Genomic DNA, 16,874 nt, shown 5'->3' on the forward strand with positions numbered 1-16,874 from the left:
AACGATCCATGATACTTTCTCATGGCGGGTCATTCAGTATACTTTCTCCAATGCATACCCATGTGTCAACTTGATATCTCTATATCCATGACTTGTGAGATCAAGTCATCGAGTTGACCTACATGCTAGTCTCATCGCATTAACATTGTCCCTGAATGTTAATACTTGACTAGGAATGATTAAGAGTAGTGTTTTCTATATCATCTCACTATCAATTCAACCAATCGATTGATATAGATAAGAACCTTCTACTCAAGGACGCTATTATACTTAGATATTTGACACCAATACAAGTATAATAACCACAAAGGATTATCTTTATAAGTATATAGGAATATGATACATCGAGTCCATACAACAATCATCATATGATTGGCTCTAACTAAACAAAGATAACTGAGGAAGTACTAAATTCAGAGAATGTTCTAGGCTAATGGTTTCATTGTAGTGGTGAACATTGTACTATGAATTCACCCATTCCTAGTTCTCCACTTATATGTTTGCAGGACAGTCTAAATTACTATCGAATACCACCCCGTGAAGGTGTATCAGAATTCTTCCCCTACAGTAACCAAGTATCTTCGATATGAGGGCTGTCTTCTCACTGGAGATACCGTTCTCCTATTTGGTAAACCTGTTTCTCTCCTCCCCTTCTTCTTCGTGTTTTCCTTGGTTTTCCTCTCCTTGGTTTTCTTTGGCTTCCCCTTCCTCTCTCCCCTACTCTAGTGCTTAAAAGAAGGCCCTTGGCCGGTCAAATTCTTTTTGCACCATGCACTGTTGTAAATTTTTCCGATGAACTATAACTCCAGCTAACCTATTGCTGGAAAGGAAAGTCCTCGACGTATTACTTAGCCTTAATGGGAAGTAATTGCATGAGATTTAATGGGAAGTAATTGCATGAGATTCTTACATTAATTGAAGTGGTGTAGATTTTGGAAGGTTATTGTGGTAATTTTGATTTGGACGTTCACATTCGACAATTCTTAATTGGTGCTTGACAATTCTTAATTTTGTGGACATACAATTTGTTGGATGCATGCATGTTGCTTTTCCATTTTTACACAGAGATTAGTTGGAATTTGTGATTTGTGCACATTTGGACATTTGGAAGGCTTGGTTGAAATCTTTGACTTTTGTTTGAGATTGCACGTGGACATTTGTCAATGGCTAAAAAGAAAAAAGGTTTCAAATATCCTCCCTTAATTGATAATCATGAAAAGGTCTCATTTGAAGAATTAAGATTTGTTAATATGGATATTTTCGGCGGCTAACTTGACAGCTGACTTTATCATGGAGTGTGGTATGGAAAGAGGTGATGACATGGCTTAGGATGTGGGTGTTTCATCTCAGATGGTTGGTGAGGTTGATGCCAAATCTGATGACATGGAGGATCATGGGTCCAATGTGGCAGGCGTGGTGGAATGTCAAGTTGAGGTGGATCATGCAACTGATGTGGCTAACTTGCCACATGGGACGTCGGAGTTTTTTCCCCTCCCTCCCCTAGGACAAGCTCAAGGAGTGCAAAGGGCACCATAGTCGGAGGTTTTATGGGAGTCCTTGCCGAAACAAAAACCTCCGGCAACAAATAGTCTGACGGAAGAATGCAACAAGGCTAAGAAAAATGGAGGGGACAAGCAACCTCAGCAAAAGAAGTCTTGGGCCAATTTTTTCAAGGATAATCAGAAGATGTAGCTCGCCATGTCCCTAGACCAATATGAAGATAAGGGAGAAAGACTTACTTTTGACTATGATGACATAGATGACATTGAAGATGCAATGGGGTTCTGTCTTGTTGGTTGCTTCATGGGTCGACCACATATTGGTGTAAGAATTATTAGTGCTAGCTGGAAGATTAATCACACATATTTCTTGCATAGAAATGGGTGGGTGGTCTACCACTTTGACACGAAAGAAGATCATGAAAAGGTTTTGCAGGGAGGGCTATATTTTGTCTTTAGTATTCCTATTTTTTTGAAGATCATGCCAAGGTGTTTTCTCTTTAATGAAGACTATCACATTGTTCCTACTTGGATTTAAATCCATGGGATGTCGCTGGATTGTTGGATGCAAAGGGTGCTAAGCATGATTAGATCGAAGGTTGGAAAATTGTTGTACACCATTAACTTAACACGTACGTACAAGGGATTGTCCGGAGTATGCTAGACTCTTGGTGGAAATTTCGACCATTGGAGAGAGGGTGTATGAGGTCCCCATCACTTTGCCTACTGAAGTTCAAGTTGACCTTCGTATCATTTATGAAAGCTTACCATATTTCTGTGAAGTGTGTAAAAGACTGGGCCATTATTATTTGGACACTTGTCGTCGAAGTGATGGCCCGACGGGGCAGCAAGCAAATCAATCAAGAGATAATATGCAAAATGGTGCCAATGAGTAGCGGCAATGGAGGCCAAGGTCGTAATCAATAAGAGTACGGGAGAGAACAAGAACGAGGTATAAAACTCATTCAAAGTAGCAATGGAGGCCGGCTCAGTAAACACAAAATGTGGAAGTTGCTATTGAGGCATTGGAGTCCAAGGTGTTGTTGACCAAGTTGGACTTCAAGGTGATGTTTGCCACAATATTGAAGTCCAAAATGTTGAAGCTCATGAAGTTGCTGACCATATCATGGAATTCTATAATGTTCAAGTCCAAGATGTTGTTGACCACATTGGTGTCCAAGATGTTGACCATGATGTATTTCATGTTGACTATATTGGCATTCAAGGAGATGTTAAGTTTGCTACCAAAGATGACGTTGAAAATTATCTACCTTTTGTCAACACAAGGGTGGTTAAAGAACTCCAGCAGCCGTTGGGTGTGAGCAGATGGTAACATCCAGTAGGGGGAGCTCTTCTTCATCCTCCATGGCATTAAGTGAAACATTGTCATCTACATCTAATAAATCCTCATTCTCCTCCATACCTACAGCTACCTCAACCATAAAGGGAGACATAAAAGGAGTCACAAAGGAGGTAATGCCGACACCAAGGAGCGAGAGGCAACTTCGGGTGCGAGTAGCCCACCGAGGTGGCCAATAAAGGTGGTTGCATGAAACATTAAGGGTTTTAACAGGCCCTAAAACATGGGGGGAGGGGGGTGCATCACCTCCTCAAACAAAAAGATATTCAAGTTATGACACTTATCGAAACCATGCTCAATAAAAATTCTCTAGATATCATCATGCAAAGAAATTTCTGAACTATGGAGATGGCAAACAATTTCATTTATTCTAATAGAGGGCGTATTTTGCCTCTATGGGATATACATAGGGCCACTTTGGATATTCTTGCTACAATGGATCAATATATACATTGTCGTGTTCATTGCTCTATTAAGGTTCTGGTTTCTTTGGTGACATTTGTATTGTTGGGATGTATACTATAAGCCTAGCTTTTGTATGAACATCTGTTTTTGAGATATTTTGAAATGAGAATCATTTTGGTCAAACGTTTGCATATATGCAGTTGTCCATTTAATTTATATTGTAGATAACATGGTGTGTGGTGTCACACAAAAGATCATATTATCGGTTCCTTATAAATTATAAATAGTAACTCACGACCAAGATGGATAGGGACAAACCATTGGAACGGTTATAGTGTAATTTGGTATTAGTCTGTCTTGACTATAAAATTACACTAGTATACTATGTGTGTATTGAGCAGGACCATTGAGGTTGTTCGATTTATATTGACTGCATAAAAGAACAGAACCTCTATTATTATGGATGTGCGCACTCTTAATCCTGATATAATAACAAGTACATATACTTAGTATTTATTTATTTAACTTATCAATGGGTGAGATTTATTCATTAAATCAATAGGCCTGATAAGTTGGGATATAGTACCATTTATATGGTGTATTGTTGATTATAAAAGAAAACTGTGTTCTATTTATTTAGGTTGATGATGTCCCCTTGAGGAGCTCATAAGGATTATCATGTAAACCTTGCAGGTGGACTTAGTCCAACATGATAATAAAGTTGAGTGATACTAATCTTGGAGTTAGATGTTAACTAAATGAGTTGTTAGTAACTCATTTAATTAACGGGCATACGATATCTTAAATATTGGGAGATTAACGGACTCATAATAAGTAGGAGCCAATATTGTAATATGATATTAGTACAGTAGTTTAATAATGATCCTTTAGTGGTATGAGTTATTATTGATGAACTTGAGTTGGGTGTTCGGGTTGAACACAGGAAGCTCAAGTCCATCAGGAGGCCAAAATCAATTCCTTCTCTCAGCCCCTGTTGTAGCCTCTATAAAGCCTCGGATTCACCCGTGTTGGTTTTTCTTTCTACCCAAGAAAGGGGTCGGCCACATCCTTGCTTGATGCCCAAGCAAGGGGTCGGCCAAGTCTTGCTTGGTTCCCAAGCAAGGGGCCGACCACAATAAAAGAAAAAAAAAGAAAAAGAAAAAAGGGGAGTTATAAAAGGGAGATTTTTTCTCTTAACATAATTCTAAAAAAAATCTATTAATTTTTCTTCTTTTTTATCTGGCGCCAAGGGTTATAAAAGGAGAGGAGGTTGTGCCACAAAAAGATAAGTGATAAGTTTTGTTTTTCTCCATAACTCAACAACCCTCTCTTTTTCTCTAGGGTCGGCGCTGATGGATCGAAAGCGCTAGGGGGGGGGGGGGGGTGAATAGCGCTCGTGGCTATTTCTTTTTCGAAATCGTAAGTCGTACGAGAAACTAATAGAGTAATAAGCAGCGGAATAAAGACAGTCAAACACAGAGACACAGGGAATTACTTCGTTCGGAGCCTAAGGCGACTCCTACTCGAAGGCCCGCGATCCTTGATCGCTTCCGGTGGGCAACAACTATAATCTCGTGAATAAGTACAAGGAAATAAGTACAACTGGAATTGAAACAATACCGACAACAAAATAATAACTGAAGCTTTAGGTCGTCAGCGACTGTAACAGCACTTTAGAGTCGTTTCTGGAGCAGCACACAACAGAAGGAAAGCTTGTCGAATCGTTGTCTTTGGCTACACCCTCGACCCTCCTTTTATATGAGGTTCCGGGCGCCTGGGACCTTTCCGGGTGCCTGGAGTGTGACGTGGCCAGCCAACCAGGTTGCTCCACGTGGCGAAGTCGCGCATGGGATAATATTTGGTCCCGGGCGCCCGGACCTGTTCTGGGCGCCCGGACCTCCGGGCGCCGGGATCCATCCCGGGCGCCCGGACCACCTTTTTCCAGCAGGTTCCGCACCTGCAAACAAAGGTTAGTCCAAGCAAAATACCCTGCAAGACAGCATTAGAATCTGATAAAACATAATAAAGAATAAACGACAGTCTTCGGACTGTCCGAGTCTGACTTCGGATTTCCTACCGGAAACCCTAGGTCGACCCGACGCCTACTGTTCCCTCTACGGGGAACGCGTCCTCACCTACTCCCCTCAGGAGAGATTACCTGATGCCAGTTCGGTCCTCCAGACCGACTGGACTTTTCGCCTAGGGTTACCACCCCCTAGGACCTAGGGTTACCGCCCCCTAGGGTTTTTCTCCACCTAGGGTTACCGCCCCCTAGGACCTAAGGTTACCGCCCCTTAGGGTTTTTCTCCACCTAGGGTTACCGCCCCCTAGGACCTAAGGTTACCACCCCTTAGGGTTTTTCACCTGCCTAACCGCAGCTAGGACTTTCCTGAAACACTCATTCAAACATGTTAGATCACACACTAACTTAACTTTGAATCTTTTGCCATTATCAAAACTAAGGTTCGATCGTCGGATGCTTCCTGCACCAACAATCTCCCCCTTTTTGATAATGTCAACCGAAATTCAATGTTAAATAAAAAATATGCAGTTATATATAAGCACAAGAAACAAGATAGGCGTGATAGCAAAATAAGCATAAACATAGCTCCCCCTTAATACAAGCTCCCTTTAAATTATTTTCTTTGAATTTGAATTTCTATTTTTTTTCTTTCTTTGAATTTCTCTACTCTCCCCCTTTGCCATATATAAAAAATGAGCTAGTTTTGAAAAACTTAATTTTTCAAGACAGAATTTAGCAGAAGACATTTTAACTTAGGCAAGGAGATAACAATATTTTTCAAAATTTTCAACTTCAGAAATTTGCTAACAAAATTTTCAACTTCAAAAATTTTCAAACAAAAAATTTTCAACTTCAAAAATTTTCTGACAAGATTTTCAACTTCAGAAATTTTCAAACACAGATTTTCAACTTCAGAAATTTTCTGACAAGATTTTCAACTTCAGAAATTTTCAAACACAAATTTTCAACTTCAGAAATTTTCAAACACAAATTTTCAACTTCAGAAATTTTCAAACACAATTTTCAACTTCAGAAATTTTCAAACACAGATTTTCCACTTCAAAAATTTTCTTACAAGATTTTCAACTTTAGAAATTTTTCAAACAAGATGTTCCACTTCAAAAATTTTCTTAAAAAATATTCAGGTTTTTAAAGAGAATTTCCAAAGGGAAAAAAAACTTGACAAATTTTCGAAGAGGTTTCAGCTTAAATAACTTTTTTTTTTAAAAAAAAATTTCAGAATAGTCGACACTTGAAAATTTGGAGAAAGTTTTTGAAAAGGCTGCTTTGAAATGTGTTTCAAAAACACTTAAGGCAAAGTCCAAGCATGAGTAAAGATTTGTTTTGATCAGGTATCAGATCCCTTAAGTACAGACATGCTTAAACTTATTATTTCCTTCACCAACTGTCTAACCGTTTAGCTACTTGCTGATTGCCTAGAGGGCAACAGTGTTCACTTGGTTAGTCAAGTCAAGTCAATTGATCCAGTTAGATTTGACTAAGGCTGGAAGACTTGATTTGATTACTGTTAATCATGTATTTAACGCCCAGACTCATATTGATGCACAGAAATAAGCATTCTCGAGTCCAGGCTATACCCTATGCATCTCACACCGTTCTATGTTTTACAAACACAATCAAAGTAAACCTAGGTGTTTGTGAGATGCTCTGGCTGAGTCCTGGGGGAACATGATTTCTAGGGGGAAATCCTAGGCTAGATCCAACTTTCGAAGGTCTAGTAAAGTAGGGATTTTGGAAAATCAGTTTTGTCTAGAAGTTATAAAAAAAAGCATTAAAAAGACTGAATTGAAGGTATCTATTCTACCCAACACATTCCTATTTGTCTTCTAAGTGTACTGAACTCAAGTTCAGGTAAGGGTTTTGTAAAGATGTCAGCTAGGTTTGATTTGGACTCAACATAGTTGAGTACAATATCACCCTTAGCTACATGATCCCTTACAAAGTGGTGCTTTACTTCTATATGTTTAGTCCTTGAGTGATGAATTGGGTTTTTTGTTAGGTTTATTGAACTTATGTTATCAATTGAGATTTTTGTTTTTTGATATTCAAGTTGATAGTCTTTAAGGGTATGCATCATCCATAGTAACTGAGATGTGCATTCACCTAGTGCTATATATTCAGCTTCAGTGGTAGATAAGGCAACACAGTGTTGCTTTCTACTTGACCAACTTACTAGGCAGTACCCTAAAAATTGACAACTACCACTTGTGCTTTTTCTATCTAGCTTGCACCCGGCATAGTCAAGAGTCAGAGTAGCCGGTTAGATCAAGGGTGCACGATCTAGGGTACCAAAGTCCTACGTTTAGGGTTCCCTTAACATACCTAAGGATTCTTTTTACTAATGTTAAGTGAGACTCTCTTGCACAAGATTGATATCTTGCACACATACCTACTGCAAAGATGATGTCTGGTCGACTTGCAGTTAGGTACAGTAGACTTCCTATCGCACTTCGATAGTATTTCAAGTCTACTGGTTTTCCTTCTAAGTCTGAGTCAATTTAACATTAGTAGCCATTGGTGTATTAATGATTTTTGAATTTTCCATTCCAAATTTACTAATTAATTCCTTAGCATATTTAGTTTGATAGATATAAATTCCATCCTTTGTTTGCTTAATTTGTAAACCTAAAAAGAAGTTGAGTTCACCTACTAGACTCATTTCAAATTCATTTTCCATTAGTTTGGTAAACTCTTTTAAAAATTTTGAGTTGGTTGATCCAAAAATGATATCGTCGACGTAAATTTGTGCTATAAAGATGTCGTTTTCAAAGGTTTTTACAAAAAGGGTTGGGTCTATTTGACCTTGGTTGAACTCTTTTGATATTAGATAGTTGGACAGTCGTTCATACCAAGCCCTAGGTGCTTGTTTTAGTCCGTACAGGGCCTTTTTTAATTTGAAGACATAATTTGGATGTTTTATGTCCTCAAATCCTAGGGGTTGACCTACGTATACTTCTTCTTTAATAAATCCGTTTAAGAATGCGGATTTTACATCCATTTGAAATAGCTTGAATCCTTTGTGTGCTGCATAGGCCAACAACATCCTAATGGATTCAAGTCTTGCTACAGGAGCATAGGTCTCATCATAGTCTAGCCCTTCTATTTGATTGAACCCTTTGGCTACTAACCTGGCTTTATTTCTTACTATTTCACCTTGATCATTTAATTTGTTTCTAAAAACCCATTTAGTGTCAATTATGGTTTTATCAATGGGTTTAGGCACTAATTCCCATACCTGATTTCTTTCAAATTGGGCCAGTTCTTCTTGCATTGCTATAGTCCAATCTGGGTCTGGTAGGGCCTCTTCTATGGTTTTGGGTTCAATTTTTGAAATTAGGGCTATTTGACTCTGGCCTCTATAGGATGACCTAGTTCTTACTCCTACAGTTGGATCACCCAATATTTGGTCAGATGGGTGATTTGTGCTTGTTCTGGTTGGTCGTATGTCATTTGAATTAGTGATTTGTTCTTCAGATTCAATAGGTTCAGGTTGAGTTTCGTCATCTTCTCTGTTTATTGGATTAGCATTTTCTGTATCTTCAGTTTCATCTATAGTGTCTTTATCAAATTTTATATTTGTTGTCTCTTCTACTTTTAAGGTATTCTTGTTATATACTCTATATGCTCTACTAGTGGTTGAGTACCCTAAAAATATTCCTGGGGTTGTTTTTGATGTAAATTTTCCTAAGTAATCTTTAGTGTTTAAAATAAAGACTTTACACCCAAATACTTTTAAATAGTTTAAGTTAGGAATTTTATTATAATAAATTTCATAGGGGGTTTTATTTTGAAATTTGTTAATTAAGATCCTATTTTGAATGTAGCATGCTGTACTAATTGCTTCAGCCCAGAACTGATTAGATAGATTATATTCGTTTAACATGGTTCTAGCAGCTTCTTGTAAGGTTCTGTTTTTACGTTCTACTAAACCATTTTGTTGGGGGGTTCTAGGGCAGGAGAATTCATGTTTGTACCCATTTATTTCACACAATTCAGTGAAGTTGTGATTCTCAAATTCTCCTCCATGATCACTTCTTATCCTTTTAATTTTAGTATCTTTTTCATTTTCTGTTAATTTTCAAAAATTACTAAATATTTCAAAGGTTTCATCTTTTGTTTTTAGAAATTTTACGCAGGTGAACCTGGAGTAGTCATCAATTATGACTAAGCAATATTGGTTCTTGCTTAGTGACTTGGCTCCATGTGAATCAAATAGATCTAGGTGAAGGAGCTCAAGTAGATGGGTAGTTCTAACCGTATTGGTTGACTTGTGGGTGGACTTGGTTTGTTTTCCTTGTTGACATGCATGAGTTTTCAATAACTTTTAATTTGGGCAACCCTCTGACTAGTCCATTTTGACTCATTTTTGAAATGAGTCTTGTGTGAGTGTGACCGAGTCGTCTGTGCCATAACTCAGTTTCCTCTTGTTGTGTTAGAAAGCATTTTATTGAGGACGACGGTAGATGAATGGTGTAAACATTATCTTTCCTAGTGCCCTTAAGTGTGATTTTTGGATTATCGACATGTTTGACTATACATTCAGACTTGGTAAAATTGACTGAATAACCAGTATCGCATAGTTGACTTATACTTAATAAATTAAAATTAAAATTCTCAACTAACAGTACTTTTCGAATAATAAAATCAAAGTTAAGCTCGATATTACCTTTTCCGATTACTTTCAGTTTTCCATCGTTGCCGAATGCAACTGATCCTAGGTTCTTTAGTTTTAGCTTAGTGAACTTCAACCTATCTCCAGTCATATGTCTGGAGCATCCACTGTCCAACATCCATTGATCCAATTCAGAGGGGTTCGGCCCTTCGGAAACGGATGCGGATCCGTGGCTTCTCTCGGACTCGGCTTCCGATTCGTCCTCACTTCCGGATCCGTTGTTGAAGTCCCGGGCTGTCAAGGCAAGAAAGTTCGTCTGTTCTTGTTCTTCGTCGTCGGATTCTTCGGAAGAAGACTCATCCCATGTTGCCTTCAATGCCTTCTTTCTTTTGGGTTTCTTTGGATCCTTCTGGTTCGGGCAATTTGCCTTTATGTGACCCTTCTTATTGCACCCGTAGCAGGTCACTTCGAATTTAACCTTCGAGCTTGGCTGAACTTCTTTAGACTGGATGGCCTTTCTAAGATCCTTCTTGTTGAAGCCCTTCTTTTTGCAGAGCTTCTTAACTAAGTTGACTATCTCGGTGGTAAGTTCATCGTCGTCTTCTGAATCTGGTTCTTCTTCTGACTCAGGTTCGGTTCTCCGCTTGATTCTTGATTCACGCGATCTACCTGTTCCTGCAACCAAAGCCAACCCTTTCTCGGTCGGGCGTGCATTAGTCTGTTCGTGAAGTTCGAATTCTGCAAACAGTTCATCTAATTTAATGGTAGACAAGTCCTTGGAGACCTTGTAGGCATTTACCATGGATGCCCACAAGGTGTTCCTTGGAAAGGCGTTTAGAGAATACCTTATGATGTCGCGGTTGTCTACCTTCTGTCCAATCGCATGAAGACCATTGAGCAGATCTTGAATTCGGGCATGGAGTTGTGCAGCTGTTTCACCTTCCTGCAATTTGATGTTAAATAATTTATTAAAAATTAAGTCTCTTTTACTTACTTTGGTGTCGGATGTCCCTTCGTGAAGTTCAATTAGCTTCTCCCACAATTCTTTGGCGCTGTTGATAGGCCACACTGGAGGGTGCAGGTTGCCTTGGCATTAGCTTCTACTTTATTGATCAAGGATGCATCCCAGTCCTCGTACGGTAGTGGTTTGCCGGTGGTGTCAGTTGGCAGTTTGAATCCGGTTTTGACAATCATCCAGACTTCAAAGTGAGTCTAGAGATATGCCTCCATCCGACCTTTCCAGTACCCGTAGTCGTCTCCGGTGAATAGCGGAGGGCGGGCAGTACTGTAGCCTTCTTGAAGGGCCATTTCAGTTTTACCTAGAGCGAAAAACAACAAAAAAAATGTCCCAGGACTTGGTCCTGGCTTAGTAGTGCGGTAGAAAAAAAATGGACCACAAACTCGGGTGGTGTTGCACCAATTCCGAGAAAAACCGATTCGAGCGAAAAAGAATTAGAATATAGCTATGAGGCTAAATTCTAATCGACTCCGAAAAAAAATACCACGAAAAATTATTTTGAATGGTGGTTGCACCGATTCAAAATGACCCCGCTCTGATACCAATTGATGGATCGAAAGCGCTAGAGGGGGGGGGGTGAATAGCGCTCGTGGCTATTTCTTTTTCGAAATCGTAAGTCGTACGAGAAACTAATAGAGTAATAAGCAGCGGAATAAAGACAGTCAAACACAGAGACACAGGGAATTACTTCGTTCGGAGCCTAAGGCGACTCCTACTCGAAGGCCCGCGATCCTTGATCGCTTCCGGTGGGCAACAACTATAATCTCGTGAATAAGTACAAGGAAATAAGTACAACTGGAATTGAAACAATACCAACAACAAAATAATAACTGAAGCTTTAGGTCGTCGGCGACTGTAACAACACTTTAGAGTCGTTTCTGGAGCAGCACACAGCAGAAGGAAAGCTTGTCGAATCGTTGTCTTTGGCTGCACCCTCGACCCTCCTTTTATATGAGATTCCGAGCACCTGGGACCTTTCCGGGCGCCTGGAGTGTGACGTGGCCAGCCAACCAGGTTGCTCCACGTGGCGAAGTCGCGCAGGGGATAATATTTGGTCCCGGGCGCCCGGACCACCTTTTTCCAGCAGGTTCCGCACCTACAAACAAAGGTTAGTCCGAGCAAAATACCCTGCAAGACAGCATTAGAATCTGATAAAACATAGTAAAGAATAAACGACAGTCTTCGGACTGTCCGAGTCTGACTTCGGATTTCCTACCGGAAACCATAGGTCGACCCGACGCCTACTGTTCCTTCTACGGGGAACGCGTCCTCACCTACTCCCCTTAGGAGAGATTACCTGATGCAGTCCGGTCCTCCAGACCGACTGGACTTTTCGCCTAGGGTTACCACCCCCTAGGACCTAGGGTTACCGCCCCCTAGGGTTTTTCTCCACCTAGGGTTACCGCCCCCTAGGACCTAAGGTTACCGCCCCTTAGGGTTTTCCTCCACCTAGGGTTACCGCCCCCTAGGACCTAAGGTTACCACCCCTTAGGGTTTTTCACCTTCCTAACCGTAGCTAGGACTTTCCTGAAATACTCATTCAAACATGTTAGATCACACACTAACTTAACTTTGAATCCTTTGCCATTATCAAAACTAAGGTTCGATCGTCGGATGCTTCCTGCACCAACAGGCGCCCCACATCTTTTTTTCTCCCTTTCTTCCCTCTAGGGCTGGCGCTCCATCTCCTCTTGGTGGTCGGGGCTTGGAGGAGAAGAAAAAGAAGAGAAGAAGCACCTAGGTGGCCGACGGTTTGGAGGAAAAAAAGAAGAAGGAGGCACCCATTTTTGCTTTGCATTCTTTGGTGGTAGGTGGCTTGGAAAAGAAGAAGAGGTTCGGGTGTTTTGTCTTGGTAGATCGTTGCCCACACGATGTCCAAGAAGAGGAGAGGAATACAGCAGAAGATCAAGAGGTCTTAACATACGAGGAAAGGTACAACTAGTTCTTATTTCGCAGCGCAATTAGTTTATTTTTCTTTGTATGGATCCTGAACACCAACACAAGAGGCCAGCGATCTTGTACTTCGATCAAGGTGTGCTTTGATCAATCAAGAACTTGCTTGATTGATCGAACACATGTATGATCGAGCATGTGGGTTGCTAGGAAAAGTTCTATGCCTGTACAAATTTTTGTACAGGGGATTTACACAAAACAGAATTCCCAACGCCAACAATTGGTATCAGAGCGAGTTTTCTGGTTCTATGTGATTGGTTTTCGATTGAATTATGCACTATTTATATATAATTTAGGTAGGATAATAGTAGGATATGCAAAATAGATTAACTCTATGGTTGTAGGCATCCTAGTTCCAACTATTATGACCTATTATGTTTGTATGTGATTTGAACCCTCGGGCATGTCAAGGGTATTTTGTGTGTGCATGATTGTAATTATTAAATACAACTAAAGTTGTATTAGTTTATTTTACATTTTATTTGATCTAGATTATATGTACATTCCTTCATGGAATATAGGATCGATAAATATAATTTTTTTTATTTCTTATTGTTGCAGCTTGCTATGCATGGTGCTACCTTGAGGATCGGAGGCGCGGCGAAGAAGGAAGCAAGATAGATACGACGATATAAAACCTAGGGTCGACGGATAGGTTTTCTCCTCCTTACCTGGCTAGGGTTGGCGGCGGCTAGGGTTGGTGGCATACGGAGGACAGCGATGGATAAGGCCATAATAGTTGGAAATTTATTTTCATATTTATTGCCTTTATATGCTGTGTTTGTGTGCTTGTGTGCATGTGTGATGTGTGTGCATATTAAAATTCATCGATTTTAAATAACTAAGTAGGAGAGGAATTATTTAAATAAATTTCACGGTCTCCATTACTGGTTTGTAAGTGATGCATTCAAACTTGTGTGTTGGCTTTAAGTGCCTTCCTCCTTATCGGATGAGCTTGTTTGCGGATCACTATATCAAACTTCCTCTATGGATGATTATAGGAATTTATTTAGGTTTGTGTGATCTTCTCCATCTGAAGGGGCACAATTGTAATTAATGGACTAAGTATCAAGTAGTGGTATACACTTAGGCGCATTTAATAGTATGCTCCCCATCGGAGTCACTGCTATCAATTGTGTGACCGAAGATAAACCAAGTATTAATTTTATTTGTCATAAAGTTAGGTTGATAAGATAATAAAATTAATGGGTAAAACCTCCTCTTACAAATGTTTGAATTAGTATACGTCCACACTATCATGGTATACGAAATTCACGGTGTTTTGAGGTGTTGGTGAATTTAAATTATATTGTTCGAGGAATCAATATTATTTTAAATTCTAAAGTTTTGACCAAATATTTTATTTTGTGATTCTCAGGATTTCAAAATGTCTTTCAATCCTCTTGCTGTTATTTTAAAAGAAAACAAACTTACTGGTCCCAATTATATTGATTGGAAACGAAACTTGGGCATCGTCTTAACTGCTGAAGGATCCAAGTTCATACTTTTTGAGGTATGTCCTAATGTGCCTGATAGAGATTCTAGTGAAGAGGAGATTGACAGACATAAGAAATGGGTCAAGGCAGATGAGGTGGCGTGATGTTACATTTTGACTTCTATGTCAAATGTGATGCAACATCAACATCAGACCATGCTTACTGCCTATGACATGATGTACAATCTCAAAGAACTTTTCGAACACCAGAATCGGGCTGCCAGGCAGGAGGCTATGAGAAACCTGATGACGACCACCATGACTGAGGGGACAACCGTGAGGGATCATATCCTCAAAATGATGGCTCACTTGAACGAAATATAAATCCTTGGAGCTTAAATCGATAGGAAAACCGAGGTCGATATCATTCTCCAAACGCTACCCAAGAGTTTTGAGCAGTTCCACCTGAATTATAACATGAACAAAAGGACTTATTCATTGGTGGAACTTCTGATAGAACTCCAAGCAGGGATATTTCGTCAAAGTTCTCAAATTCACATTGATGAAAACATTTCTGCTTCTAAGCCGAAAGGCAGGAAGAAGAAAAAGAAACAAGTTGGTTCAGCAAAGAAAGTGATTCGACCTCAAGGGATTGGACCACAAGCAGGTGTGAAGAAGCTGGAGGGCAAGTGCTTCACATGTAAGCAGTCTGGACATTGGAAGGTGGACTGTCCTCGCAGAAAGGAGAACAATAAAGGTATATTTCATTCATTAGTTATTAAAATATATTTAGCAGTGTTATCTACCAGTACCTAGTGTGTAGATACGGGAGCCACTAATCATGTCTGCAATTCATTGCACGGGTTCCAGGAAACCCGACGACTACATAAAGGGGAAATCACCATCTACATGGGCAATGCTACGAGAGTTGCGGCTGTTGCAGTGGGAGATGTTTATTTATCTTTTGATAGGAATAAAATATTGATTTTGAGAAATTATCTTTATGTACCATGTTTTAGAAAGAACTTGATTTTAGTTTCTAAATTATTTATGGATGAATATTCTATTTCTTTTGATGACAAAGTAGTTGTCAAGAAAAATAGGGAGGTTATCTGTTCTGGTACGTTGGTTGATAATTTATATACTCTTAATCCAATAACTCCCACGATGCAACAAATGGAAATTAATAACACATCTTCTAATTCTAATAAGAGAAAGCAGCCTTCGAAAATGAACCAAACATATCTTTGGCATCAAAGGCTAGGTCATATTAACTTGAGTAGGATTCAAAGGTTAATAGCCGATGAACCTGTTAGTTAGAGCCCTAGAGCCAATCATTTGATGATTGTTGTTTGGACTTATTGTATCATATTTCTTATGTATATAAAGGCATTTGTTTATGGTTATTATACTTACTTGTATTGGTGCCAAATAACTAAGTATAATAGCGTCCTTGAGTAGAAGGTTCTTACCTATATCAATCGATTGGTTGAATCGATAGTGAGATGATATAGGGAACACTACTCTTAATTATTCCTAGTCAAGTATTAACATTCAGGGACAATGTTAATGTGACAAGACTAGCATGTAGGTCAACTCGATGACTTGATCTCACAAGTCATGGATATAGAGATATCAAGTTGACACGTGGGTATGCATTGGAGAATGTATACTGAATGACCCACCATGAGAAAGTATCATGGATCGTTATATGAGTGTCATATACTTTCTCATATGGCTATTAGTATGACTATTAGTCCTTGGACCTGAAGTCACCATGGTTCCCTACATAAGGAGTTGCATACTTTGGCTTCATCAAACGTTACCCGTAACTGGGTAGACTATAAAGGCGATTACTGGGTATGTAAAATTATGCGGAGGGATGTGAGTGATGTAGATGAGATCTATTCCTCCTATATAACGGGAGTGACATCATTATTCTTGATAGAGTAAGACCACTAAGTGCATGACCATGCCCAAATAAGTCAATATGAGATGTTGAGCTCATTTGATTGAGTGAGTTTACTTGGAGTTCAAGATTTAGATTGATTAGAGGATGACACGGTCTATACCTCACATTGATCAATCTAGATGTCTAGGATAGAAGGACATTGTCACATATTGTGAAGCGTCACAATTAGTAGTCACAAGGTGATGTTGGATCTCAACATTCTTGTAACTTAGGTAGTTATGATGTGTTGCTAGATACCGCTCATTACTTATGCTTCTAAATGGGTTTAGGAGCATTACCAACGTTACAAGAACCTATAGGGTCACACACAAAGGGCAATTAGATGGAGATTAGGTTCATTTGATGAGCCAAGAGGATTAGGTTCATGTGATGAACCAAATTGGATTAAGAGTAATCCAAAGTAAACTAATTGAGTTGGACTCAATTTGGTTCATGTGTTAAATGAGTCTAATTTGGACTTAGACTCATTGAGCCAATTTAATTCAATGAATATAGATTCATTAAATTAAAATTGACTTGAACCAATGGTTAGATTTGATCAACCATTGGAGAGAAGTGGTCAAGTTTGACTTGACT

Source organism: Zingiber officinale, chromosome 7B (genome assembly GCF_018446385.1).
Source record: "Zingiber officinale cultivar Zhangliang chromosome 7B, Zo_v1.1, whole genome shotgun sequence".
Classification (NCBI taxonomy): domain Eukaryota; kingdom Viridiplantae; phylum Streptophyta; class Magnoliopsida; order Zingiberales; family Zingiberaceae; genus Zingiber; species Zingiber officinale.